Here is a 27,092-nt window from a genome sequence, read left to right on the forward strand (position 1 = left end):
ACGTTACTTTGTTTGTTTAGAATCCTTAATGTCAAAATGTATTAATATGATGAATATATATTTCGTAATGTACAGTGTTGATAAAACTGCTAATTACCTTAGGAACATTATTTCCCCAATGAAGATTCAGTATTTTTATCAGTTGTCCAGCATTTTGTTGACAGGTTTTCGGTATCAGTTTGGTCATCAGCAACCAAGTGCTTGAAGAACTTTGCTTAGTGTTTTAAGTCTGTTTGGTTCTGCAAAAATAATTGTCCACGGAAATTAGGTCAGTTGATCTTGCAATACAGGTGTTAATGAAAACTAGTTAATTGGTGGTGACTGTATTAGTTAATGGAGTACTGTTTAATTAAATATTTTCATGCAGTGTATAGTAGTTGAATTGCAGCAGCTATAGTGGTTATTAACATGTGTCATTCGGCCTTAGTTTTAAGACTTGAGTATTTAAAAAGTTAAGGACTGTCATGATAGGCAGGAAATCGTATTATTTTGTACTTGACCTCAAGGTATTTTGTCTTTTTTCAACTCGATGGTAATTTTCTTTGTGGTTTAGAAGTGTGATGAAAATCCCATGTTCATATTTTTTTTTCACTCGTGGCTAAAGGTGCGTTCACACGGTCGAACAATGTCCGACGGACAAACATTATTACCAATTAACAATTGTCTGCCGGTCTTTGCCTAGTGAGCAGAGTAAAAACAAGTAGTATACAACCTCATCTGGTATCACTGTTTGTTGCCAGATCTACTTCCATCGTTTCAACGCTTATGACGTCATCCTGCTTCGCCATGATATGGTAACAATGTGTGTCCTTCGGACATTGCTCGAAGGTGCGTTCACACGGTCGAACAATGTCCGACGGAGAAACATTATTACCAATTAACAATTGTCTGCCGGTCTTTGCCTTATGAGCAGAGTAAAAACAGTGGTATACAAACTCATCTGGTACCACAGTTTGTTGTCAGATCTACTTCCATCGTTTCAACGCTTCTGACGTCATCCTGCTTCGTCTATGATATAGTAACAATGTTTGTCCGTCGGACATTGTTCGACCGTGTGAACACACCTTTATATGTTGCCCAATGATTTTTATATAGAAACTAGTTCACGTAATCATGCTTCCTGTCTTCATAAAAAGGCACCAAAAGTATCTTTACAGTAGTAACGCTCTGAAGTATGTCAGACAAAGTTGTTTGCAATATTTGTAGCATCCCACCTATTTCACTGGGACTGACGGTATCGTGTTCCAGTCCATATCAGAGCTAAATGAAGTACATTGCATTGCAGCCAGTATTTCATTTTAACTATCCATTATATCAATGTTATTCATTTACTTTACATGTGTTTATTATAACATGACTACAATATACGACGATTCTCTTCATTGTTGCTGAGTTGTAACTGGTCTTCTGCCATTCTATTCATTAATTCATACTCGGTACTTGTTAGCTGATAGACACAGGAGGCCTCGTCCAGACAGAGATAAGAATATTCATAGCTCAATACCACCAACGTTATGTGGTCATTGGTGTAGGAAGTGTACTGACAGTTATCATAGTGTGAGGTATTTAATATTAGTATCAAATGCCATTATTTTCTGAACCCATATTTATAATTCTCTGTTAGCACCTTCTTGGTTTTATCGCCTTCTTGGTTTTGCGCATACTCTAACCTTTATCACATTGGGAGGGTTTGTATTTTCTATAGTTATGACACTCATTTTGGTAATGTACTTTCAAGACACCATTCTTGTTATAATAGTAGCCAGATCTTATATTTCTTATATAGCAATAGTGACTGCTGTTTATTTTTTTTTTCAATAAACTCTGTTTTCCGTGGTATCTTGACAAGTAGTTCCCGAATTGATCAAGGGTTTAGTAAAGTTGGTTTGAATCTAGTTTAACAGGGACCAAAACCCTGATGTGGAAGATGAATGGTTGCTGGTACATGGAAACTGATATAACAAGCATTACTGGAACCAAGGAATTGAACCTTGTTGAGGGTCATAGTCGTGAGACGATAGTCAACACCGTCATCTCTCAGAACGGTTCAAGTTCTTTGTCCGCGTGACTTTGTCTTACCCGCGTGTTCTGAAAGTGGGGATTTGGCAATTAATAAGGAGTTTGTTTATAATTCTTCGAGGGTCTTTGCATGCGTGTATAGGCCTATGACACATTTGTTGGTACCACAGGGTTCCTTGCCTAAGGGGGACCAGATGAGAGTGATACTCTTGTTATGTAAGGTACACTTAGTATCCAAAAAAGTTTGTTTTAAAGAGCGAAATTTTTTTTTTAGCAGATATAAAGCTAAGCCATCACAAGAATCGATGTGAACCTTAGCTAAAATATTAGCTGAACGTCAAGGAAATACTGAGGGCAACCTGAAACCCAATCACGGTAAAACAATACTGAATACATTAGTAGGTTGTTTTGAAAAACATGATCCGCCGAAAAATTAAAAACAGGGTAATTATAGTTATTTCTCACAAATTAAAGTGACATTTATTTTCCTACTGGTTACCAGTTGACTATTTTTAGCCTTTAATTGTCAAACCACTCGTTTTTCTATTTTCTCAAATATCTTTCAAACTAAATATTTGATCGAAATGATACTTTGGCAAAGTGTACAACACACATCGCCCTAATTTTTGGTAATATAACGCATTGTCAAATGGTGTTAGTTACGGCGTTTACTCTTGACTTACAAGATGTTGCCAAGCATTGCCGACCTACGCTTTCGAACGTGCTTTACTCCAATCCCGTCCCTCCCTCCCTCCCTCATCATCCCTCCCTCAACCCACCTTCCTGGCCTTCTCGTCTCTTCGCCCCATCCCCTTTCCTGCTTATTATATTATAATATATTAAATAAACTTGACTGTAGTAAATATGTTGGTTTTTTGTAGAATCTGTATTCATTTAATTATTGTTATTGTATTTTCTTAGATTATATAAATGGGAGTAGGCTAAAGAGGGTATGACCTTGGAGGAATAATTCCTCCAAGGGTATGACCGACCGTCGCCCTGTTCACCAAGGTCTCCTCCTCACTTCCCCTAAATCCCCCAAGTAGGAGGAGTAGTTGTTGTTTTTGATTAAGCTGGCCTTATACCAGCACGGGCTCTTGCTCACAGAGCAGCCCGTAGGTCATATGAATATTTTTCAGGTGGAAAGGTGTGCTTTTTAAGGATATGAGGTGAGCTTTTATTTATGATCTCAATGGGATATGCAGGAGAGATGGTATGATTTGTAAGTGTGAAAGGTGAACAGGCGAGGTTACAAAACCCTTTAAACCCTAAGGTACCCATCAGTAGGAGAAAAAGATCGATAGTAGCGAGTCCTGCCGATTCAGAGATAGCCAGCAAGGAAATCGAAAGTATCGTCGTAGAAAAACGGGAAAAATCGCACAACTCTATGGAATTCAAGTACCATATTTCATTATTCGCGGATAGAATCGTTGAGATAGAGATCGATGATAAAAAACTAATATTTTATCAGTTTTAGAAACAGTAAAACAAAAGTTAACAACAGTTGAGGCGGTACTTTGAGTGACAGTTGAAAAATCGGTCGTTAGACGCGAGGCGGCCGAAAACGGAGGGGAAAAGGTGGTTGTTCAGTAGTAGTAAAAGTAGTTAATTGCCAACTAAGTAGTTAACAACGAACAGGCGGTGGAGTTTTATACCGATAGGTCGGTTCCAGGAGATCATCTGGGAGACTAATCTCTATATCCTGGACTTCGTGAAGGATTGTAGCTAACAGTTGTTCTTCATATCCAATGTTGCAGTGAAGAGCTCTATATATGAATGATAAAATCTCCCACGAGAATAACGTCGGTCTGAGTGTCGCCATTTGCACTCCGGTGTCGTTTGTAGGTGTGGGTTTTGATGTCCCTCCTTGGGACTGTGATCTCTTCTATTTGCGTTGCTGCTTCAACATGCAAAACGGGAGCTACCGACGGTGTTTCAGTTTGCATGTCCTCTTCTTCAACTGGCGATTCTTCGGTCTGGGTTCCCCTTTCCACTCGTAAAACGAGAACTACTGACGGTGTGGGGGAAAATATGCACTGGGGCAGGGGAAGATCGTTCAGGGGTCGTGGGAATAACCTTAGGGGTAGTTTTAGGGGTTGGAAGAGGTTGGGGAGCAGGAGGCTGGAGGTAAGGAAAGGATGAGGGGTTGGGGATATAATATCGGGGTTTGGGAGGTTGTGCAGGGGAAGGTCGAGGAGTTTGCGATGGAGGAGGCAGTTTCGTCTTGGGGTTTATCCTTGGCTTGCTTGGAGGTCTTCTTGGGGGGCGATGGCTGGCGTTCTTGAGGTCTTGCAGTCGGTGGGGATGCCCTTCATCCTTCAAATATTCTCCAGTCTGACGGGGCATCCCTTAAACCATGCATGGTGTGACTGGTGACAGTTGGGGCATCGGGCAAGTGTGTTTGTTTGTATGCTTTTTTTTTTTTTTTTTTACGTTGCATGGAACCAATAACGGTTATTCAGCAACGGGACCAACGGCTTTACGTGACTTCCGAACCACGTCGAGAGTGAACTTCTATCACCAGAAATACACATATCTGACCCCTCAGTGGAATGCCCGAGAATCGAACTCCCGGCCACCGAGATGGCAGGCCAAGACCATACCGAACACGCCACTGAGGCGCGGGCAACAGTGTGGCCCTTTGCTTTGAACTTTGCAAGGCAAACATCAGTCTCGTGACAATGGCTGCAAATCCCGCAAACATGGTGGGCCGTACATTCCCTCTTGTGATACCCAAACCTCTGGCACTTAAAACACCTGAGAGGTTTGGGAATGAAGGCTTCAGTCCGGTATCTTCCGAGGATCCCAGGGTCGACAAAGGCTAGTGTGTCGGCCTTGAAAGTGGCTTCTACTTTCAAGGTTTCCTCTTCTGTGTTGTCCTTATACTTGACTGTGCAACTTGTAGCAGTCATTATGCCTGGCACTTCCAAAATCCGGTCCATGGTGATGTATTTCGGGACTTTACAGATCATTCCCTTCGATATCTTTGCAGCTGGGTCCAACAGGAGGCATAAGGTATCCTTCTTCAGGAGTTCTGCAGACTAGATCTTTCGGGGAAATTATAATCAGGTTCGGTCTGGCTTGCAGTTTCGCATCAGGGTATTTCTTTTCGAGGGCTAACACAGCAGCGTAGGAAGTTTGGTCTTGAGTAACTGCTCGGAATTTCGGAAGTGCTTGAGAGGTCATAGTAGGCGCTGCAGACGTCGAGTGGTTTGGAAGGTTAATAACGCTCATAAGAGCTTTTTTTCCCGTTTCTTATGGACTTTCTGGAAGCCCTGATCGTCGAGGGAGGGCGGGTCCACCTGCTGGAGTTCAGGAGACGTCGGTCGCTTCTCTGCCATCGTCGAAAAAATAATCCATGACAGCCTTAGTAGACTGCCGACAAAGTAAAAACACTTAAGTGTCTTACCTAATAACTGAAAAATTATTGGTAGGAGGAGCTTTGTCTACTTCCTTAATGCTCAGCAGGTGAATTGTCGTGAAGGAAAAAAATAATAGAAAATGGGTATATCATTGTATATGTTTCTTTATTCATATCACACTACAATTCCGTTTCAACTAATCTAACGCCAGTAATAAGGATGTAATTCTTGTACCGTACTGAGTTTAGTGAATGAGTCGAGTTTCTTGCCTCTTGAATGATATTACTTATCATTAATGAAAGTGTTACCTATTACCCTATTTTCAGGCATTTAACATAGTTTTTTTTATATAAAAAAGGTATTCAGTTTTCGCCCCATTCATATGAAAATCAGTTAAGAAATAAATTTTCCGATGTCTTTCACAGGTTTATCTATTTTGCAGCATTGCAAACTGTCGTAATTGAAGAGTCGCCCGATTATATATTCTTTGACGGCAACAGACCAAAAATGCTGGTGATATATATTTATCAATAGATTTCATCACTTATATAATCTGAATATACTTATATATTTATCAATAGATTTCATCACTTATATAATATGAATATACTTGTTGCTTATGATTTTGAACGAGTATATATTTATTAAAATGAAGGTTTTTAATCTAAACACTTTCCCAAGTGATATTTTGATTCTTTTATAGACTATTTTATACCTATATTTTTAGCCATCTACCTTAGTTCACAAGTGCATTTTAAAGCAAACGTAGATGTTTAATTTATTATTACCCCGTGACAATCAGGTAACCAAAATTCAATCACAGTTTAACCGACAACCAAGTATATAAATAATTAATACTATTATTTAGTGGTAAAGGAATTATGAAATCGGTCTCTCTCTCTCTTAATAAAGTATCATCACGAGTTGAAAAAAGATGAAAACAACTGAGAATATAACAAGAACTTTATTCGTAACCTTCGTCACTATCAAGGAACGAATCATCTTGGTTATACTGTCGATGTTGATAATTACGGGATCTACAGGTTTGTGGATGTTATCCGTGGACCAGTATTCACCCTCGAAGGCTCTGGACCGTCTCACTTTTCTATTGAGATTGATCCTTAATCTATTGTTAGCTTTCTCCATTTTTATATGGGTTGAAGTCGTATTACAAATGCATTTCTGCAACGGCGCGGACAAAGTAACGTGGCGGCCATGACAGCGATGAAAAATCCACCTTCATCAATGACGCAGTGAATACTTATAGTGTGAGTGCTACAGCTGATAGACAGACAACCCTTTAGCATTACGGTATTACCTGACACGCCAAGGATCCTACTATAAACAGAATACATTGGGAAAAACTAACCAGTTATTATGATCATTATGTCAAACCTCCCTATCCTCTTCATTATGAACCTTCCAATTATCTGCTGGTATTGAAAAATGTCATGGACAACTGTATTGCAAATTACAAAGAGGTATTGGGGGAGATATGAGAAAAACAGCAATAGATGGGGGGATAGCAGACGTTCGAATCTATAACGACGACTGATGACTCATACGACTTTGCCCTTAAAAGTCAAGAGTAAACGCCGTAACTAACAATATTTGACAATGCACTTTATTAATAAAAATTAGGGCGATGTGTCTTGTACACTGTGCTAAACTACCATTTCGATCAAATGATTAGTTTGAAAGATATTTGAGAAAAACGATGACTCACGGCCCCTGAAATACATAAGTTAATGGGGCCGGGTGCCACGGACCAAGACGATGTGACTGTACTCTAAAAGTAACAGTTATCTAACAACGATGTTTTTTTTTCTCTCTCTCTCAGCTAACGCTCTAACTTTTTATTTCCTTTTCTTGTTATTTCCTATGTTGTTTTACCTCTCCTACTTGTCAGAACGTAAAAATTCACAATTGAATTTTATCGTAAACTGCCAACTGAGCAGTTTTCCCAGATGTAATTTTCACCCTTATCTTACCATATTCAGCAACGATTTGAAAATGGCTTGGTCTTGTTAGGTAGTCACCGAGTATGGAAAGACCCTCTCTTTCACCCCTCTTTAACCCCTAATGCTAATAAATTGGTCCGTCAGCTGTTAAGCACTTACAGGGGATTCCGCAACGGTGAAAAATGCTTACAAACTACAGACAGACCAAACTACTGTTTTTTGTAGTAAGATGATGTAAAGGAGGTATTTCATCAACAATGAACATGTATTGTTCGATAATGTAATATAGTGAGCCAATGTAGGTATGTTCTAAACCCATTGAAGGGTTTATTAATATGCTATGGGCATTTTTGTGAAATTCAATGAAAGTGGTATACTATATGGGCCCTGAGTCCGACTTACATTCAGTTGCTTCCTCATTAATTCATGCGGATGCAATTATACTATTCAGTCACAAATTATATTCGTTACACCTATACGTATCACGACTTTGCGTAGTATTAAGGATCCTAATTTCTGCAATTGGCAGATATATAAAAATATTAAGCTCACATCAATGTGGCCCTACAAGGCACCCGTCCCCTACCCACAAAAACCCGCCTCCGATGTTGAGGAAAGTGGCGGTGAAGTTGAGCCTTTAAGGGTGAGCACATCATTTTCATGAAAGGATGGACTCCATTATATATTGAAATTTTAAAATTAATTTAAATTGAAACCATTTTAATAAAAACCTAAGACACGTCAGCTGACAACATACTGTGCAATATCAGGGAATTAATGATTTCGTTTCTTGATCAAGGCATTCGTAGTATCAGAACGCTATTGCATTCTTGACAAATGTTGTGAATTACGATGTTAAACGCATTTTACACGATGTTTGAGGACCAGAGTTGTCAAACTCAAAAGTCTGAGTCTGAGCCCACTCTTCCAAGTAGTTTCAATCCAACGTGTATGAACTCACGTTTTATTTGTAATAGTTCACGTTGCTTTGTTTGTTTCTAATCCTTAATTCAAGATGAAATATGGTAGTCACCAGAAGTAAATATAATCAAACGCAAAACCATAATGTATTATGGCACATATATATTTCTTAACATACAATATTGTTAAAACTACAAAGTATCTTAGGAACATTTACCATTGAAGATTCAGTGCTTTTGTGGCAACAGGTTTTCGGTATCAATTTGGTCTCCAGCAGCCAGGCGCTCGAAAAATGCTTACGTTTTTAAGTATTTTTGGTCCTGCAAAAATAATTGTTCACAGAAATTACGTTGGTTGATCTTGCAATGCAGGTTTGTTAATGAAAAGTGGTTAATCGGTGATGACTATTCTTGTTAATGGAGTATTTGTTAATTATGATATTTTCATGCAGTGTATAGCAGTTGGATTACTGTAGCTGAAGCGGTTATAAATATGGCATTCACTTTTTTTCTAGACTGGTGTAGCTCAATATTGAGTAATCAAAAAGTTAAAGATTGTCATGGTAGGCAGGAATTCCTGGAAGTGGTAATTTTGTCTGTGATTTGAAAGTGTGATAAAACTCTCACATTCGTATTTTTTAATTCGCGCCTTGTATGCAGCCTAGTGATCTTTATATAGAAGCTAGACTCACTTTGTCACGCTTCCTAGCTGCATAGAAAGACACCAAATGTAGCTTTACAGTAGTTAAGCTTTGACCTTGATCATGTTATTCAGTGGCAGATCTGTGCATATACTGCTGTCAGTATGTTAGTTAGACAGCAGCAGGAGACTATTCACTGTTGTTTGGAATATTTGTAGCATTAAGGCCCGTCCACACGGTCGAGTTTTGCTCGACGAACTCTGTTCGATGTGACGTCAGAAGCGGAGAAACGGCGGATAAAGTTCCGACTTTTCCCGCTTCTTACGTCACATCGAACGAAGTTCGTCGGGCAAAGCTCGACCGTGTGGACGGGGCTTTCTGCCTATTTCACCGGGAAAGAAAATATCAGTACTAAAAGAAATACATTGCATTAAATACATTATTTACTTTTAGCTGCCCATCATTTCAATGTTATTCATTTGCTATACTTGACTACAATATGCGACGATTCTCTTCATTGTTGCCGAGTTGTAACTGGTTTTCTGTAATTTTCCTCCTTAATTCATACTCGGTACATGTCAGATGAAATAAAGGAGGCCTCAGAAGTGGCACCACTTTTAGCTTCCCAGGTTTCGCAGGGATTCCATGGAACCTTCTTAGGAGGACTTGTCAGTTGGACATCTCGTAGACAGTTCCGAATATTGTGACTGATATACATTTTAAAATGAGATAAATTGCAGAAATTTCAACTGCTACAGAATTTATATAACAATGTACTGACAGTTATCCTCATTATGGTGTCGAATGCCACTATTTTCTGAACAGATTTATAATGCTTGTTTCTGTCAGGTAGCATCTCCCGTTTTGCGCATTTTCTTTCTTTTATTACATTACGTAGTAATGACATCCCATTTTTCTAGCGTATTTATCACAAAACACCATTTTTGTAATAATAATAGACGGATCTTCAAATATTCCTTACCTAGCAGCCATGTTTTTTTTTTTTTTTTTTTTTGGCGCAATACTTTCATAGTGTTTTTTCCATGGGATCTTGACAATAAGTTCTAAGGTGATCAAGGTTTGAGTAGTTTGTTAGCAACTAGTTTAACAGGTACTTAGAACCCCCCTGATGTGGAAGATGAAAGGTTGCGGATATAGAGAAACTGATGATAACCATCTAGTACAGTTGTTCTTAACCTTTTTATTACCACACCTCCTAAGAGTTGGCCCTTCTTTCACGGCCCCCTTGCATCTGAATAAAATTACCTCCCAGATTTAAAGGAAAAAAAAAAAAAACTAGAAAGAGAACGGGTTTGAGGGATAGGAAGGGAGGTCAATAACAACAAAATATGGTAATCCCAACGAGCCTAACTAGAATAGTAGACAAGGAAAGTTACGTTATAGGGCGATACTTTTGCATTTTTTTCATAAACTTCTGAATATTAGTTCCTCACTTTTGTTAAGAGAATAATGATTATAATTAGAGACTTCTTTTATTTATCCCTAGGGTTCCTGCCTCCCTTGGAAATTGCTCACGCCCTCTTAGGAGGAAGCGACCCCCCCCGGGGTTAAGAACCTTTGATCTAGTGTCTAGTCCGTGCAGATTAATTGGTATACCTGTGTAATATTTTTGCTATCTGGATTATTATAATTTCAGCATGTATTTCAGAGTAGTTTGATACACATGCAAGCGAAGCATTTCATACTTTGTAGTCTGTTTGTTTGCATAGTGTTTTTACGTTACGTGGAACCAGTGGTTATTCAGCAACGGGACCAATGGCTTTACGTGACTTCCGAACCACGTCGAGAGTGAACTTCTATCACCAGAAATACACATATCTGACCCCTCATTGAAATGCCCGAGTATCGAACTCGCGGCCAAAGAGGTGGCAGGCCAAGACCATACCGATCACGCCACTGGGGTGTTCCCTTCATACTTTGTAGTGTTTTTCTTTATTCCTCTTAACTCTGGTATTAATGATGATTAATTTCTTGATTTTCAGTGTTCAAGTTTTAAAGTTTCAAGTTTAAACGAAAAGAATCGTAAGTGGTTTGCTGAAGTTTTGTAGTTATATAATTAGTTAATGGCTGTTCTAAGGAAATTTTTATTTTTAGTAGATGTAATTTTCCAGAAATTTAAGCCATCTACAAGATTCTATATAGAGACATGCTAATGTTTGTGTTCATTTTAACAGATTTAATCTTTGCTAGATACACTGATGAACTGAGGGAATTCTGCCCAGTTATTGTGTATTGGAGAAAATTTTTGGGTAGAGATAGGTCCACACAAAGATAGAAATTCTTTCAATAGTTTAGTGGCCGTGCAAAAATTAATAGTCTTACGTTACAATGCATTCACTGTTGTTTTGATCATACTTTGAGTTTTGGCCTTGTTTCGGCCTTATCAACCAGGTAATACACACACACAAGTTTCAGCCAAAGTTTATTTAAATTATTCTGAATTTTTATAACTTAAATGCTTATATTAGTGACTAAACATAATCACAGAATGCCTAGACACGTTTTTGATGAAGATTATCAAGTGTTTAAGCCTTTTTTACCTAGGTTTGTTTGTTTGTATGATTTTTTTACCTTGCATGGAACCAGCGGTTATTCAGCAACGGCTTTACGTGACTTCCGAACCACGTCGAGAGTGAACTTCTATCACCAGAAATACACCTCTCTCACTCCTTAATGGAAATGGCCGAGAATCGAACTCGCGACCACCGAGGTGGAACGCTAACATCATGCCAACCACGCCACTGAGGCGTTTACAAAATTACCACAATCAGACTTTTGTTTCTGATGAACATAATTGTCATAGAAGTCCTATGAAAATCTTGCTCAAGCCCTTAATGTTCAAACTGGGTTAGTGTACAGTACAAAACGTTATTTTGTTAAGTACTACTAGGATCTCTTGACACAAGAATATTTTACATTATTACAAAATTAGAAAACAATGTTAGCAGGTCTGCTTTATCCATAATTAATACCGCAATGGCTACGTCTCCTCCAAAATACCCTGACTGTATCCAGGTTGTTTTGAATCAACCACAAATTGCAGTTTGCCAGAGGTATGTTAATTGAAAACTGCTGAACCTAAACACAATATATCTGCTGCCATGATCTTGAATGAATCTCAAAATTTACCAAAAGGCAAATCCACCCAACCAATTATAACTGAATGCTGTTCGGGAATGAATGGTGCCAAATTATCACTGCTTTATTAGACACCATTTGGAAAATTGGACGTGGAAAAATTTATCTATTGTTTTTTTTCACCAGGAAAAACCGTACATGAGGGGTCATTTTGTTTTGTCAACTTGGTTTTCTTTTGAATTCTATAATTATCATTCCTTTTGTCTATAGGAAATTCTGGATAGCAAATTAGTTAAATGCTCTTAGCGTCAGGTGGTGTCCCACGTACTCGTAGTTTAGAGGAAAGTAAACTATTTAACTGCGATTTAACATGATATTTCGGAAGCATTCTCTTGTGCATAAATCAAATTACTTGGAATAAATCAGCCCAGAGGTTTTCAAAACTTTTGTAATAAAAATGCTTAAAATTTTCCTTTCAGAAGTATATAACTGCCTGCACATACAAAATCCAGTGGCCAAAGGTGGGAGTAGAACTTAAGTGGAAGCCCAATTCGTCTTTGGCTGATGGAAGGAAATGGAAAACGAAGGAACCTACTGTAATGGTAATCGCTTCATAGCAAAGAAAGATAAAGGAAAGGAAAACGCATCTTCGAAAAGTTCTGCAGCAAGGAGGCATTCGTGCCCGTGTTGGAGGCGCCTGTTCTCATGATTGTTCTGGAATCGTCGGGCGTGTTGGGGAACGCAACAGGCGCCGAAGTGTCGTGAGAAACGCCGCTATTTCTGATGCAATACATCTTCGAGATTCTTCTAAATCGTTCCCGTAATCTCGGGAGCCTGTGACGCTCGCTGGTAGCCCCACCCCCCAGATTGCTGTATAAATACGACTGACGAAGTAGGAGAAGAGAGAGATCATCAGTAAGAGTCACAGATCAGATTATCAGTGAGAGATCAGAGATCATCAGAGAGTGATAAGAGAAGAAGGAACTGACGAAGGCCAAGAGAGAAAAAGGCGCTCGAAAATTTGATCGAATTCTGGTGAAGTCGTCGTCAGGAGTGGACGACCGAGTTATTTCGACGTAGAGCAAGACTTCTGAGAAGAAATGTTCTGCAAGAGGTTTTGAGAGGTTCCTGCCCTTCGAGTATCAAGAATATACATTATTTTCTGCAATACAGAGTCAAGAAGACATCTGCAATCGCAGTTCTCCTCTTGTGAAGCCATTGCTTTGAGTCGCAAAACTGTCCGGCAAGTACTTTCATTACCCCACTTTCCCCCCCAGTTCACACATTGTAAGATTTTGCCTTTTTTTAAATAAACCTTTGTTGTGTTAGTGTTTCTTTCTATATTCGTATCCCCAGTTTCAACTGTTGGTGTGGAATTCTTTTTGTTTATCATTATAACGAACTTGGAGCGGACCTCTCTCGGTTCGTAACACCTGCAAAGCATCAAACACTACGATTAGGACTAAAACTGTTGAAGTTGTTGGTCATTAGTCAAAAGTAAGACGATATTTTTTCGTTCAAGTGTTCCTTGGAAATGTCTATAACTACCAGTTAAGCTGCAAAGTAGAGTAAGTTCTTATTCAAAGGCAGCTCTTTTATACTTACTGTGAAAGATGCTGTTGTATATCAAATCAAATCAAAATTATATTTTCATTTTACAGTGGTTCTTCAACGTGTCATATTTTGAAAATATATGCAACGTCCAATGTCGTATATGATACCAGTGGTATCTCAACATATGAAATTAATCCGTTCTGAGGCGGCCTTTGTAATCTGAGCTTTTCGTATTTTGAACTGCATTTTACATGTAAATTACCTAATTCATTCCAAGCCCAACAATAACACCCCAGTAAATAATATAATTATAAGGCTAAATTGACCAATAAACAATGAAATACAACAATTAGGACCATTCAATACCTACCTTAATACATACTACTAATATGTACTACATAGTACCTGTAAATAAAGTGTATTAGTGTACATGGTATACAAGAAATACTGTACGTACATACGCACGTATGTAGTAAAATGTGGAACCTTACCTTTCGAGTGAGGCTATCTCTGAAAGTGGCGAAGGAGGAGGAGGACAAACGGCAGAAAACTTGTTAGTATGTTCACTTAACTTTATGAAACACATTAACAAAACCGTAACACTTAACTTTACAAAAAACTTAAAATTAATTTTTTTTTTCTTTTTTTTATCTTTTATATATATATATAATATATATATATATATATATATATAATATAGATACTATATATATATATATTTTTTTTACAAAATTTCATTTTCTTCACCACTTTCAACTTGGTTTTTTCGTAGGATCAATTGGGTCTTCCTCTTTGCTTACTCCTACTAAAGGCCTCTTTAAAAAATAACTATGCGAGGAAGATTGCTTCTGCCTACTTTTCACAATGTTCCTGAAATAACTCAGGCAAACATCATCATACTGCGCAAGCATACGACCTGTGTAAGCCTTTTCAAGGTGTCTCTTTTCTACAAATGATTGCACCTAATGAAAAGCACCTAGAGCATCCTTAATTTCTGCCGTTGTCTTAGGGTCGTCCTCCTCCTCCTCACCGCTGCTAGAGAACTCTTCTTGAATGATGTTATGTTGCATGGCCTCCAACTCCTTCAGGTCATCCATCATAAGCTCCTCTTGGTGCTCCTCGAGGTCATTGATGTCGTCCTCGTCGACGACCAGCCCCATGAACTTGCCGAGTGCAACGATCTCGTCAAGATCTAGTTGCGAAACAGTTTCAGGATCGTCAACTGTTTATGATTCTGCACCAGCTTCGCCCACGTCGAATCCCTCAAAGTCTCGGGCGGATATGACATCAGGCCAGAGTTTCCCCCACGAAGAAATCAAGGTTCGCCTCGAAACCTCCTGCCAAGCTTTATCGATAAATCGGATGCATATCACATCAAAATGCTCCTTCCAAAATTCACCCAAGGTGAGGTTTGTGGTATCGGTGATGTCGAAACATCTCCTTGAAAAGATGTTTCGTATACAGCTTCTTGAAGTTCGATATCACTTGGTGGTCCAAGGGCTGGTTAGGCGGAAGATGAAGAACCTTGGTAAAAGAATACTCTGCTAGGATACCTCCCTTGAGGCCAGGAGGGTGAGAAGGGCATTATCCAACAACAGCAGACATTTCAGAGGGAGGCACTTTTCTTCCAAGAATTTCCTCACTGTCGTGCCGAAACACAGATTTACCCATCCGTGAACAAAAGTCTCGTTACCAAGGCTTTCGCATCAGCCATCCACATCAATGGAAGCTTCTCCTTTAGCACTTTGTGGGCCTTGAAGGCTCAAGTAGTCTCCAAATGATACACAAGTAGGGGTTTCACCTTGCAATCCCCACTGGCATTCGAACAAAGTGCGAGCATAAGCCTATCTCATAGGCTTATTCCCTTCCTCCGTGATGCACATCCGACGCGGCACTTTTTTCCAAAAAAGGCCAGTCTCATCACAGATGAAGACTTGCTAAAACTGTAGCCTTCCTTGATCGTCATCTTGTCGAACGTCTTAATAAAGGCTTCGGCCGCTTTCATGTCCGAGCTGGCTGCCTCCCCATGCCACACCACTGAATGGATGCCAGTCCGTTTCCGGAATTTTTCAAACCACACCCAAGAAGCCTTGAAGCCTGGGGTTGGCATCTATGTCCCTTCTTCGTTGTCTTCGGCCTGGGCAATCAAATCGCCGAAAATAGCGCTGGCCTTCTGGCAGATTGCCGTCTCGGTTATCATGTCACCAGCGATTTCTTTGTCTTTTATCCAGACAAGAAGCAGCCTCTCCATCTCGTCATGCACATTGCTCCTCTTGCTGGACAAAATACGTAGTCACACCCTTGGAATGTGTAGCTGCTTTGATGGCTTCCTTCTGCTTAAGGATGGTGCCTATCGTCGATGGATTTCGGCCAAATTCCTTAGCGATCACACGCAACTGCATGCCAGCTTCATATTTTTTAATGATCTCCATCTTTGTCTCCAAAGAAAGCATCCTCTTCTTTCCATGAACTTCAGCAACTTTCTTGGGACCCATGACTACGTATATACTGTACGTAATTAAGTTATGTAGTAGTATTTGTATGTACTAAAGTTCTCACACAACACGATATAGTAGTACTACAATGAAATCACTAATGAATTTACGATAATAAGCGAAATCGTAGAGAACGAACAAATTCCGCGTGCGTACACAAACGAAGCTGTGAAGCAGTGGGCAAAAGACGCCTTTACGTAGAGCACGATGGGAGAGATGACCAATAGGAGAGCAGGATCTTATGGCGGTGACTAGCATCAGGAACCAATGGGAGAGCGGGAGGATGGTGGCGAGTCTACTCAGTTGGCGGCACGCGAGTTTTAAAATTATTATTGCTGGTCCGGGCGAATCTCGTAGAGCCAAAAAGATCTTCGAATTTGCTTTTGTAACTTGAGTTTTTCGTAAGGTGAGACTTTCGTATGTCAAGGTACCACTGTACACAACTTATATCATGAAGCCAAACGCAGATGGCCGCATCCAGCTATAGATAATATTATTATATTTGTAAAATGCTTAAAACTCGTACAAATTAACCGTTTTTAAATAATTATTTACTGAGAAACCTATCTAATCTAAAATAATCTTTCATGTTTTTTTCTATATATTTTTAATTGCAAGTAATATATTAAAGTAAAATATTTTAAATAAGTCACTCAAGGAGGTTGGTTTTATTTTTCAGTGACGCATTAGTATCACGTTATGAAATCGTGGCATAAATTAATAAAAAGTTTTAACTTAATCCACCTGATAGCTGCAATATTGCGTGGCAATCATTTCAGTGTTTCACCTTACACAGGATTCCCTTTTAGATCATTGTGAAAGTGAATTCAAGGAACTTTTCCGTATTACTGTTTCTAATCCTCCACAGATAATTTAGTCATATAAAGCAGTTAGACATCAACTTAAATCTTTGTTTTTAGAAGAATTAGTTTACTGGCTGTAAAAATAAAATGTTAATAGCACCAGAACTTTTTGGATTAACTTCTTAAAGAATAGTCTGATCAGTATGAGATTCTGGCAGAGCCATATTCACAGCCTACCGTAATTTTTGTTAGCATAGTACAGTACGAAAAGTAATTAGTTAAGTCAGTTTATTCTTGAAAAAGAAATTCCAATAACTAGGTATGATACCAATTGGAGAGAGTGACTTTGACGTCATGTAAATGTCACTATTAAGCCCCACCCCCATCTCAATTATTTATATTATTTTTTTCCCTCTTGAATTTCCATGTATTTTCCAGACCATTAATATAGATTTGAAAGGTTCGGGGAGGACAGGGATACCATCGGGGACCTCGCACGTCAAGTGCTGTCAAAGCTAATTTTTCTCAGTGACTGAAGTGGTTGCTGCGTCACTGTAACTTTGTCACCTATTTCAACTGGTCCGGAGACAGTTGGTCGCTTTCTTGTTATATACGTATTGTGAAGTCTCAATGCAATTGCATTCTTACAGTGCCGTTTACAATTATGTACTTAGTCGCCATAATTGCACAGGTCAAACACACCTACGAACCGGGTGACAGCTGTCATTGTCCAACTAAGCCAAATGAAGAAAATGGGAGAAAGAAATCCCTCCATACTACTATGCTGCAAAAAATCTTGTTCATATCACTAGTTGCCTTACTAAACTATCTGTTACTCTCAAAAGAAAACACAACATACAAATAAGTTTCTGAAGTATAAATCAAGGCCTAAATGACCGTAATTTCAGAGAGAGAGAGAGAGAGAGAGAGAGAGAGAGAGAGAGAGAGAGAGAGAGAGAGAGAGAGAGAGAGAGAGAGAGAGAGTTTTTCGGGTGAGTGCGTGGGGTCTATAGTAAGCTCATTGTTGCGTCACTAGGAATTTGGTCCGAATTGCTCTCGTAGAAGTTGGAATGTTTCCAAATTTTCAAGAACAACCTCACTTTACTCTTTACTTTTGGTATAGCAGTATCATGAAAATTACGACAGATTGCGGATAAAGCTCTGCCAAAATCCCATACCGATTTGACTATTTAAAAAAAAAAAAAAACACACACACACACTGATTAAAGGCGTTGAAATTAAAGTAAATTTTAAGGCATTGCTTAATACAGGGGTAATGACTGAAGTATTTTCCTAACAGGTAAAATTAAGTTAAATCAATATTATACATGTAACCATACCCCATTCTTTATGGTAGCTGCAATTAAGAGCCTCTTGACTATACGTAGTACGAAAGGCAAATACAAAATATAACAGCCCTTTTATTCTTAAGTAATTATAGCACTCCTACCTTGTGAACTTCCATGGTCTGTCACCTGTATACAATTCCCTCCGTGTCTTTCTCAGGGTATTTCAACTGGTGTATGAGACACTGTACCAGTGTAGTTTTTGTTTTTATTGGTAGCGATAGGTTCTCGATTGTAGTCTATTATATTATAGTGTTGTAATGTCCAGAACTGTGGAATTAATAAAGTTATAGAAGCAGGTAACTCAATTTAATTCCCATGCATCGAGAATGGGTATTTGGTGTTAATTTGCTAAATTTTTCGTAAGAGCCTCCTTGCGTTGTAAGTTTGTCCATCAATCATTTTTTTCTCGGCGCGAATGAATATCATGGACTAAATTTTGGTGCCTTGGATTGAATAAAAAGATCTCGCCATTTTCTGTATAGTTGTAGCAAGTCTAAAATTCCCCATAATCTTACTATAATAGGCGTAATGTCTGTCTGTCAGTCATTCAATCACGGCCAAACGGCTGGTCAGATGGGCATGAAACTTGGCAGGGTTATGGTGGGGATCCCTCAGGTGGTTTGTAATGGGGTTTCATCCAACCTACCCCCCTCCTTTGTAGGGGGTGAGGGTGAGAAGGGATTCCCTGAAACGGAGCTGTTTCTGGCCGTGAAATGAGGCTGGTTATTCCCGTAGACTTAGTTACTTTACGATTTTTCATACATAATTTCTGTACAACTTCCCCGGAGAAAGTCGCGAATATTTCAGCTCGGACACAATAGATGATGAAAATTATCATCAATATCCGCAAGATTTTTTGAATAACTTACATCCATCGGGACTGCCAGTGCACAAAATAATGAAGAAATACTGACGGTAATGTTGCTTCGGAATTTCGATCCTGCCAGTGGACATTGCAATGGAACGAAGTACACCGTTATGGAGCTAAACTTCCACATCATCGAAGCAGTGATAGCAACAGGCCCTCTCACCGGCAAAGGTCTGTTCATCTCCCGGATTCCTCTTGATGCCTTTGGACAACCAGTTTCCGTTCCAGTTATGGCGCAGGCAGTTTCCCATCAACCTGGCCTTCTCATTCACTGCAAACAAGTTGCAAGGCCAGACTTTGGATTGTGTTGGTGTGTTTCTGCCGTCACCCATGTTCACGCATGGCCAACTGTATGTGGCAATGAGCAGAGCAACTGACTCTGCCAACTTGAAATTAAGTTGTGGAAACTAATAATATTGTGTACAAAGTACAAAGAGGTTTTGTAGTAGGTATGTATAAAAATTGCTCTTATTTTAATATTGCTGAACAAATAGTACATATAAATTTTTCACTTCTGCACCCGTATTTTATCACCCATCGTAGATGGGTCAGTTTGCTTGTATAGAGTAATTTAATTGAGTAATATACTATTTTCATGAGTTTACGAGGGATATCCCCTACTTGAGATTTGTGTATCAAATATTACCGTAATGGGTAAATGGAGTTGGGTATAGACACATTAACTGGTATAATCTCAGTTAACTATTAAATTGATATTACAGTAATTTGACAAAATCATGACCGTAAGGATATCACTCACCGTGAATGTATTTCGAACTCTCTCCCTTCTTTGCAGATTCTGTAGAGGTTCAAACAGCTACGAAATTTTGAGTTATCCCCCATTAAGTTTGATTTAGTGGTATTTAGTTTCATTTAATTGGCATATTTTTTTTCTTTCTCATTTTTCAATTTACTCTCGTGTAGTCAGTTGCCTTTACTATAATGTTGTAGGGGAGGTTTAGTTCACTTTAAAACCTCCATCATTTAGTACCATATATAATAAACCCTGTAGTACACAACGTCCAGCAAAAACATCTAGAGGTAATGTCAGTGTTGTTAGTACATTATTTGCCGTCCTTTCTCTCTTGGTAACTAGGTCGCGACCAATAATGTTTGTATAGACCATATATATTTGCAGTTTCGTGTTTTACTTTGTTCACACAACTTTAAGTGAGGCAAAGAAAAGACTAGGACACCATGGTGAATAATTTATAGTACCCGAGTAACAGTAGTACCAATTGTCTTACAGATACTGAAGCGCTCTGAGGACACTTCTCGGCTGAGGAGTGTACGGACATCAGCATCCTCCTTGGCTCAGGACAGGCATTGAAGAAAATCTACAGGCCGTTCTCAACTTCCTATACTCGAATATCACCTAGTCCGCCTTTCGTCCTCAGCGCGATTTTGAGGACACTTCTCGGGTGACATGAGGAGTACATTGAAGTAAGCTTCCTCCTCAGCCCTGGACAGGCGTTGAAGAGAATCTACGGGCAGTTATCACCTTCCTATACTGGAGTACAACCTGGTCAGGACACTTCTCAGGTGGCTTGAAGAGTGTGCAGAAAAAAAAGCATCCTCATTAGCCCCGGACAGGCGTTGAAGATAACCTGCGGGCCGTTCTTGCCCAGTACCACCCGGCTATTCAGGTGAATGTAAACTACTCGAGGACATTTCTGATTTTTATTCAGCATTCAGCAGCAGGTTAGCTTACAGTAACACAAGTTGTATAAACTGCACATTATGACAATCTTCTCTTACTGCTGAACTCTCTCATTTGCTCCTCTGATGATTTTCTCTTACTTCTGACCTCTCTAGCTTGCTCTTCTAGTGACCTCTTGATTCCGAAACCTCTCGCTCTCTTCTGCCGATCTTCTCTTTACTTCTAAGCCTTCTCACTCTCTTTTGAAGATCTTCTCTTCTCTTTACTGCCAACCTCTCTTGTTCTCTTCTGACGATCTTCTCTTTACTGCCGAGCTCTCTCTTCTCTTCTGACGATCGTCTCTTTATTACTGAGCTCTCTCTTTCTCTTCTGACGATCTTCTATTTACTGCTGCGCTCTTGTTCTCTTCTGACAATCTTCTCTGTACTGCTGAGCTCTCTCGCTCTCTTCTGACATTCTCTTACTGCTGAGCTCTCTCCCGATGATCTTCCCTTATTGCTGAGCTCTCTCCTGCCGATATTCTCTTTCTGCTGAGCTCCCTCACTTTCTTCTGACAATCTTCTCTTACAGCTGAACACACTCGCTCTCATCTGAGGATTTTCTCTTAATGCTGAGCTCTCTCGCTCTCTTCTTAAGATCTTCTCTTACTTCTCAGCTCTCTCTCTCTCTTCTGACGATCTATCTCTTACTGCTCTCCCTCTCACTTCTGACAATCTTCTCTTACTGCTGAACTCACTCGCTCTCTTCTGAGGATTTTCTCTTACTTCTCAGCTCCCTCACTCTCTTCTTTCAATCTTCTCTTACTGCTAGGCTCTCTCGCTCTCTTCTGAAGATCTTCTCTTACTGCTGGGCTCTCTCGCTCTCTTCTGAAGATGCTACTTTGCTAAGCTCTCGCTCTTTCGCTCTTCTGAAGGATTTATCTTACTCTCAGCGACCTCACTCTCTTCTTTCAATCTTCTCTTACTGCTAGGCTCTCTCGCTCTCTTCTGAAGATCTTCTCTTACTGCTGGGCTCTCTCGCTCTCTTCTGAAGATCTTCTCTTACTGCTAAGCTCTTTCGCTCTCTTCTGAAGATCTTCTCTTACTGCTGAGCTCTTTCGCTCTCTTCTGACTATCTTCTCTTACTGGTGAGATCTTTCGCTCTCTTCTGACGATCTTCTCTTACTGCTGAATACACTTGCTCTCTTCTGGTGATCTTTTCTTTCTGCTGAGCTCTCTCTCTCTCTCTCTCTCTCTCTCTCTCTTCCGACAATCTTCTATTACTGCTGAGCTCCCTCCTCATTCTGCTGAAGTCCCTCACTTTCTTCTGACAATCTCTTACTGCTGAGCTCCCTCACTTTCTTCTGACAATCTTCTCTTACTGCCGAGTTCCCTCACTCTCTTCTGACAATCTTCTCTTACTGCCGAATGCACTCGCTCTCTTCTGGTGATCTTTTCTTTCTGCTGAGCTCTAACTCTCTCTCTTCTGACGATCTTCTCTTACTTCTCAGCTCTCTTCTGACGATCTTCTCTTACTTCTCAGCTCTCTTGCTCTTTTCTGACAATATTCTCTTACTGCTGAGCTCCCTCGCTCTTCTGACGACCTTTTCTTTCTGCTGAGCTCTATTGCTCTCTTACTGCAGAGCTCTCTCCCTCTCTTCTGATGATCTTCTCTTACTGCTGAGCTCCCTCGCTCTCATCTGAGGATTTTCTCTTAATGCTGAGCTCTCTCACTCTCTTCTGATAATCTTCTCTTACTGCTGAGGCCTTAGCTCTCTTCTGACGATCTCTTACTGCTGAACTCTCTCTCTCTTCTGATGATCTCTTACTGCTGAGCTCTCTCGCTCTCTTCCGACGATCTCCTCTTCCTGCTGAGCTCTCTCATTTGCTCTTCTGGTGACCTCTTAATTCCGAGCCCTCTCGTTCTCTTCTGACGATCTTCTCTTTACTTCCGAGCCCTCTCGCTCTCTTTTGATGATCTTCTCTTTACTGCCGAGAGCTCTCGCTCTCTTTTGATGATCTTCTCTTTACTGCTGAGCACTCTTGTTCTCTTCTGACGATCTTCTTTTAATTCAAGCTCTCTCGTTCTCCCCTGACGATCTTCTTTTAATTCAAGCTCTCTCGTTCTCCCCTGACGATCTTTTCTTACTGCTGAGCCCTCTTGCTCTCTTCTGACAATTCTATTTACTGCTGAGCTCTCTCGCTCTCTTCTGACATTCTTCTCTTACTGCTGAGCTCCCTCACTTTCTTCTGACGATCTTCTTTTACTGCTGAGCTCTTTCCCGACGATCTTCCCTTATTGCTGAGCTCTCTTGCTCTCTCCTGCTGATATTCTCTTACTGCTGACTTCCCTCACTTTCTTCTGACAATCTTCTCTTACTGCCGAGCTCCCTCGCTCACTTCTGACGATCTTCTCTTACAGCTGAACTCGCTCGCTCTCTTCTGAGGATTTACTCATAATGCCTAGCACTCTCGCCCTCTTCAGACAATCTTCTCTTACTTCTCAGCTCTCTTGCTCTTTTTTGACGATCTTCTCTTATTGCTGAGCTCTCTCGCTCTCTTATGACGTTCTTCTCTTACGGCTGAGTTCGCGTGCTCTCTTATGAAGATCTCTTACTGCTCTCCCTCTCACTTCTGACGAGCTTCTCTTACTGCTGAACTCTTTTGCTCTCTTATGACGATCTTCTCTTACTGCTGAGATCTTTCGCTCTCTTCTGACGATCTTCTCTTACTGCTGAGCTCCCTTACTTCATTCTGACGATTCTCTTACTCCTCAGCTCCCTCGCTCTCTTCTGGCGGTCTTCTCTTACTGCTGAACGCACTCACTCTCTTCTGGTGATCTCTCTCTTCTGACAATCTTCTCTTACTGCTGAGCTCCCTCACTTTCTTCTGACAATCTTCTCTTACTGCCGAGCTCCCTCACTCTCTTCTGGCGATCTTCTCTTACTGCCGAACGCACTCTCTCTCTTCTGGTGATCTTTTCTTTCTGCTGAGCTCTATCTCTCTCTCTTCTGACAATTTTCTCTTACTTCTCAGCTCTCTTCTGACGATCTTCTCTTACTTCTTAGCTCTCTTGCTCTTTTCTGACAATCTTCTCTTACTGCTGATCTCTCTCTCTCTTCTGACGACCTTTTCTTTCTGCTGAGCTCTATTGCTCACTTACTGAAGATCTTCTCTTACTGCAGAGCTCTCTCGCTCTCTTCTGAAGATATTCTCTTACTGCTGAGCTCCCTCGCTCTCTTCTGACGATCTTCTCTTACTGCTGAGCCCTCTTGTTCTCTTCTGATGATCTTCTCTTACTGCTGAGCCCTCTTGTTCTCTTCTGATGATCTTCTCTTCCTGCTGAGCTCTCTCAATCTCTTCTGCTGATCTTCTCTTACTGTTGAGCTCTCTCGCTCTCTTCTGATGTTCTTCTCTTACTGCTGAGGCCCTAGCTCTCTTCTGACGATCTCTTACTGCTGAGCTCTCTCCCGACGATCTCCTCTTCCTGCTGAGCTCTCTCGCTCTCTTCTGCTGATCTTCTCTTACTGCCGAGGCCCTAGCTCTCTTCTGATGATCTCTCTCTTCTGAAGATCTTCTCTAACTGCTGAGCTCTCTCGCTCTCTCCTGAAGATCTCTTACCGCTGAGCCCTCTCACTCTCTTCTGCTGATCTTCTCTTACTGTTGAGCTCTCTCGCTCTCTTCTGACGATCTCTTACTGCTGAGTTCTCTCTCTCTCTTCTGAAGGTCTTTTCTTACTGCTGTTCCCTCGCTCTCTTCTGACGATCTTCTTTTACTGCTGAGCTCCCTCGCGCTCTTCTAACGATCTTCTCTTACTGCTGAGCTCCCTCACTCTCTTCTGACAATCTTCTCTTACTGCTGAGCTCTCTCTCTCTCTCTCTTCTGAAGATCTTCTCTTACTGCTGAGCTCTCTCACTCTCTTCTGGCGATCTTTTACTGCCGAGCTCCCTCACTCTCTTCTGACGATCTTCTCTTACTGCTGAGCTCTCTCTCTCTCTTCTGAAGATCTCTTACTGCTGAGCTCTCTCGCTCTCTTCCACGATCTTCTCTTACTGCTGAGCTCTCTCGCTCTCTTCCACGATCTTCTCTTACTACTGAGCTCCCTTGCTCTCTTCTGACGATCTTCTTTTACTGCTGAGCTCCCTCACTCTTCTGACGATCTTCTCTTACTGCTGAGCTCTCTCGCTCTCTTCTGAAGATCTTCTCTTACCGCTGAGCCCTCTTGCTCGCTCTGCTCTGGAGTCCTCAGTTCCTCTTGTGCTGAACATTAAAGCCCTGCTGTTTTCTCTCTCACCTGTAAAATACGAAGTGATCTTGATATTAGTAATCTTTAACAAATACAAATTCTAATTTCATATCTGATATGACATAAAGTAGGTAACTTATACATCAGATAATTCTGTATCCAGTCTCGATCTCTTGTTAAACCTTTGAAGGCTTTTAAATTGTACCGAGAACAATAGGTAGAGATTTTATGCAATAAGAGGGTCCGATTTATTATCCTGCTATTTACACTACGAAATTTTCTTGAGACTTTCCATTAAATGTAATTTCAATAATCATTCTAAAATAGCAATAAGAGGGTCTTATTTATTAACCTGCTAATTAAAATATGTAATTTTTTTCTTAATTAAAATATGTAATTTTTTTCTTAATTAAAATATGTAATTTTTTTCTGACGACTTTGCAATTAAATGTTATTTCAATAATCATTAGAAACTAGCAAGTTTATAAATGCTATCACACTTTTCACAACCACATAATACACTGTAACAATCACAATTACACTTCAGTTTAACTAAAAACACTGTAAAACAGCCGATGTATACACATCTAGATAATCCACATACTGCACTGCAATTTCACCATTCATTCATCATACTCAAGAGTATTAACTTTGCAATTTATGTAGGTTTCTTTGACCAACCTAATAACATGCAGTAATTGGTGAAAACACTTCAAGACATATGTAACACTTTTTCACTAATACTAAAAATATGCCAAATAACTAAATCTTTCATTAATAATGGAACCCCTCTTAAATAAAACAAATATGCAGTATGTGATGCACACAAAAGGTGATTCATTAAATAACTAATGGAAGTATAGCACTCTTAACTTTCTTTAATTCTGCTAAAAACTTATACAGAAACAAATTTTCACCAGTCCATTAATGAAAAACTGAACCAATAAAGCATTTTTATTCTTGAAACGAGGTTGCACCCATGACATATTTTTTTATGTCATTTAACTTAAGGGTAACAATTCTCTTATTCTTACCTTTAAAATAATCCAGATGCAGCACTCGGCTGGTGTCTCATTATCTTCTTTCTTTATGATTTATAACCAGTTCGATCTTTACTGCAAAATTACAATCAGCTCCTCACAATAAACAGCAGAATAACAGTAAACCCAGTTCTCCAAAAAACACCAAGTTCAAGCTTCACCCGAGAGACACTATAAAAATTCAGTTTGGAGATACAAAAATAAGAGTTTTACTTGATATACCATCAAACACTTCAGCATATTGTACAGCTTTGCTCAGAACTGATGCTACGTGACTGCATAGGATTTCATTCAAAATTCACTAACTGGTAACTAACTTACACCATATTTATCTATTATTTCAATGGGAAAACACCATTATTACATACAATAAGGCCATAACATTTTTCATAAGTGAAATTTGTCATATTTTTCAAAACTGTAAAAACTCAAACTCTCAAAACGCATCTACTTACCACGTACTTGACACACAGGGCAAGAAGCCGCACTGTCCGCTGGATACGGCCATCGTACACAATACACAAACAACCAAACAAGAATAACCACACAACAATTCAATAACTATACAACAAAAGACCACTGTGCACAAACAATCACAAATATATAAACAATAACACAATACACCATCTACAACACCAAGGAACCACGACAACTCACCAACAACACTCAACAAATCACAACTTATCTACAACACAAAAGAACTCACAAGCACAACAAATTCAACAACACATACACAACAACCTTCAAACATACAATATCGACAACAATTCAAGCAAACACTTCAAAAACACACAAAATAACTGACCATCAATAATACTGAAGACTGCTGTCAAAAAACTGACTCTCCACCACAGGGTCTGATCACAAACTGACAGACTTCCCAGTACTTCTGATCATAACGACCAACTCCAACCGCACCAAAAGACAGCCCAGAACTCCCCAACAATCGTTAACCATCCATCCACCAATTAAGCCCTCTTTCTCTCTCTTTTATGGAAAACCAAAAACGAGCACAACTACACGATCTCAACAGCGAAACTCTGTCTCTCAAATCTCAGACATTTCATATGAAACAAACAGATCGTCCCTCCATTACT

General features: G+C 39.8%; 1 long non-coding RNA gene across 1 annotated transcript; it reads right to left on the reverse strand.

Annotated features, from left to right (window-relative positions):
• Positions 1-21,662: 21,662 nt before the first annotated feature.
• Positions 21,663-26,858, reverse strand: LOC135220993 (uncharacterized). The gene is made up of 3 exons (XR_010315846.1): positions 26,801-26,858; positions 25,990-26,166; positions 21,663-25,003 (listed from the first exon to the last, which is right to left on the reverse strand). It is a non-coding gene; the product is annotated as an uncharacterized LOC135220993 (long non-coding RNA).
• Between the last annotated feature and the right edge of the window lie 234 nt (positions 26,859-27,092).

The sequence above is a fragment of the Macrobrachium nipponense genome, chromosome 2 (assembly GCF_015104395.2).
Source record: "Macrobrachium nipponense isolate FS-2020 chromosome 2, ASM1510439v2, whole genome shotgun sequence".
NCBI classification, from domain to species: Eukaryota; Metazoa; Arthropoda; class Malacostraca; order Decapoda; family Palaemonidae; genus Macrobrachium; species Macrobrachium nipponense.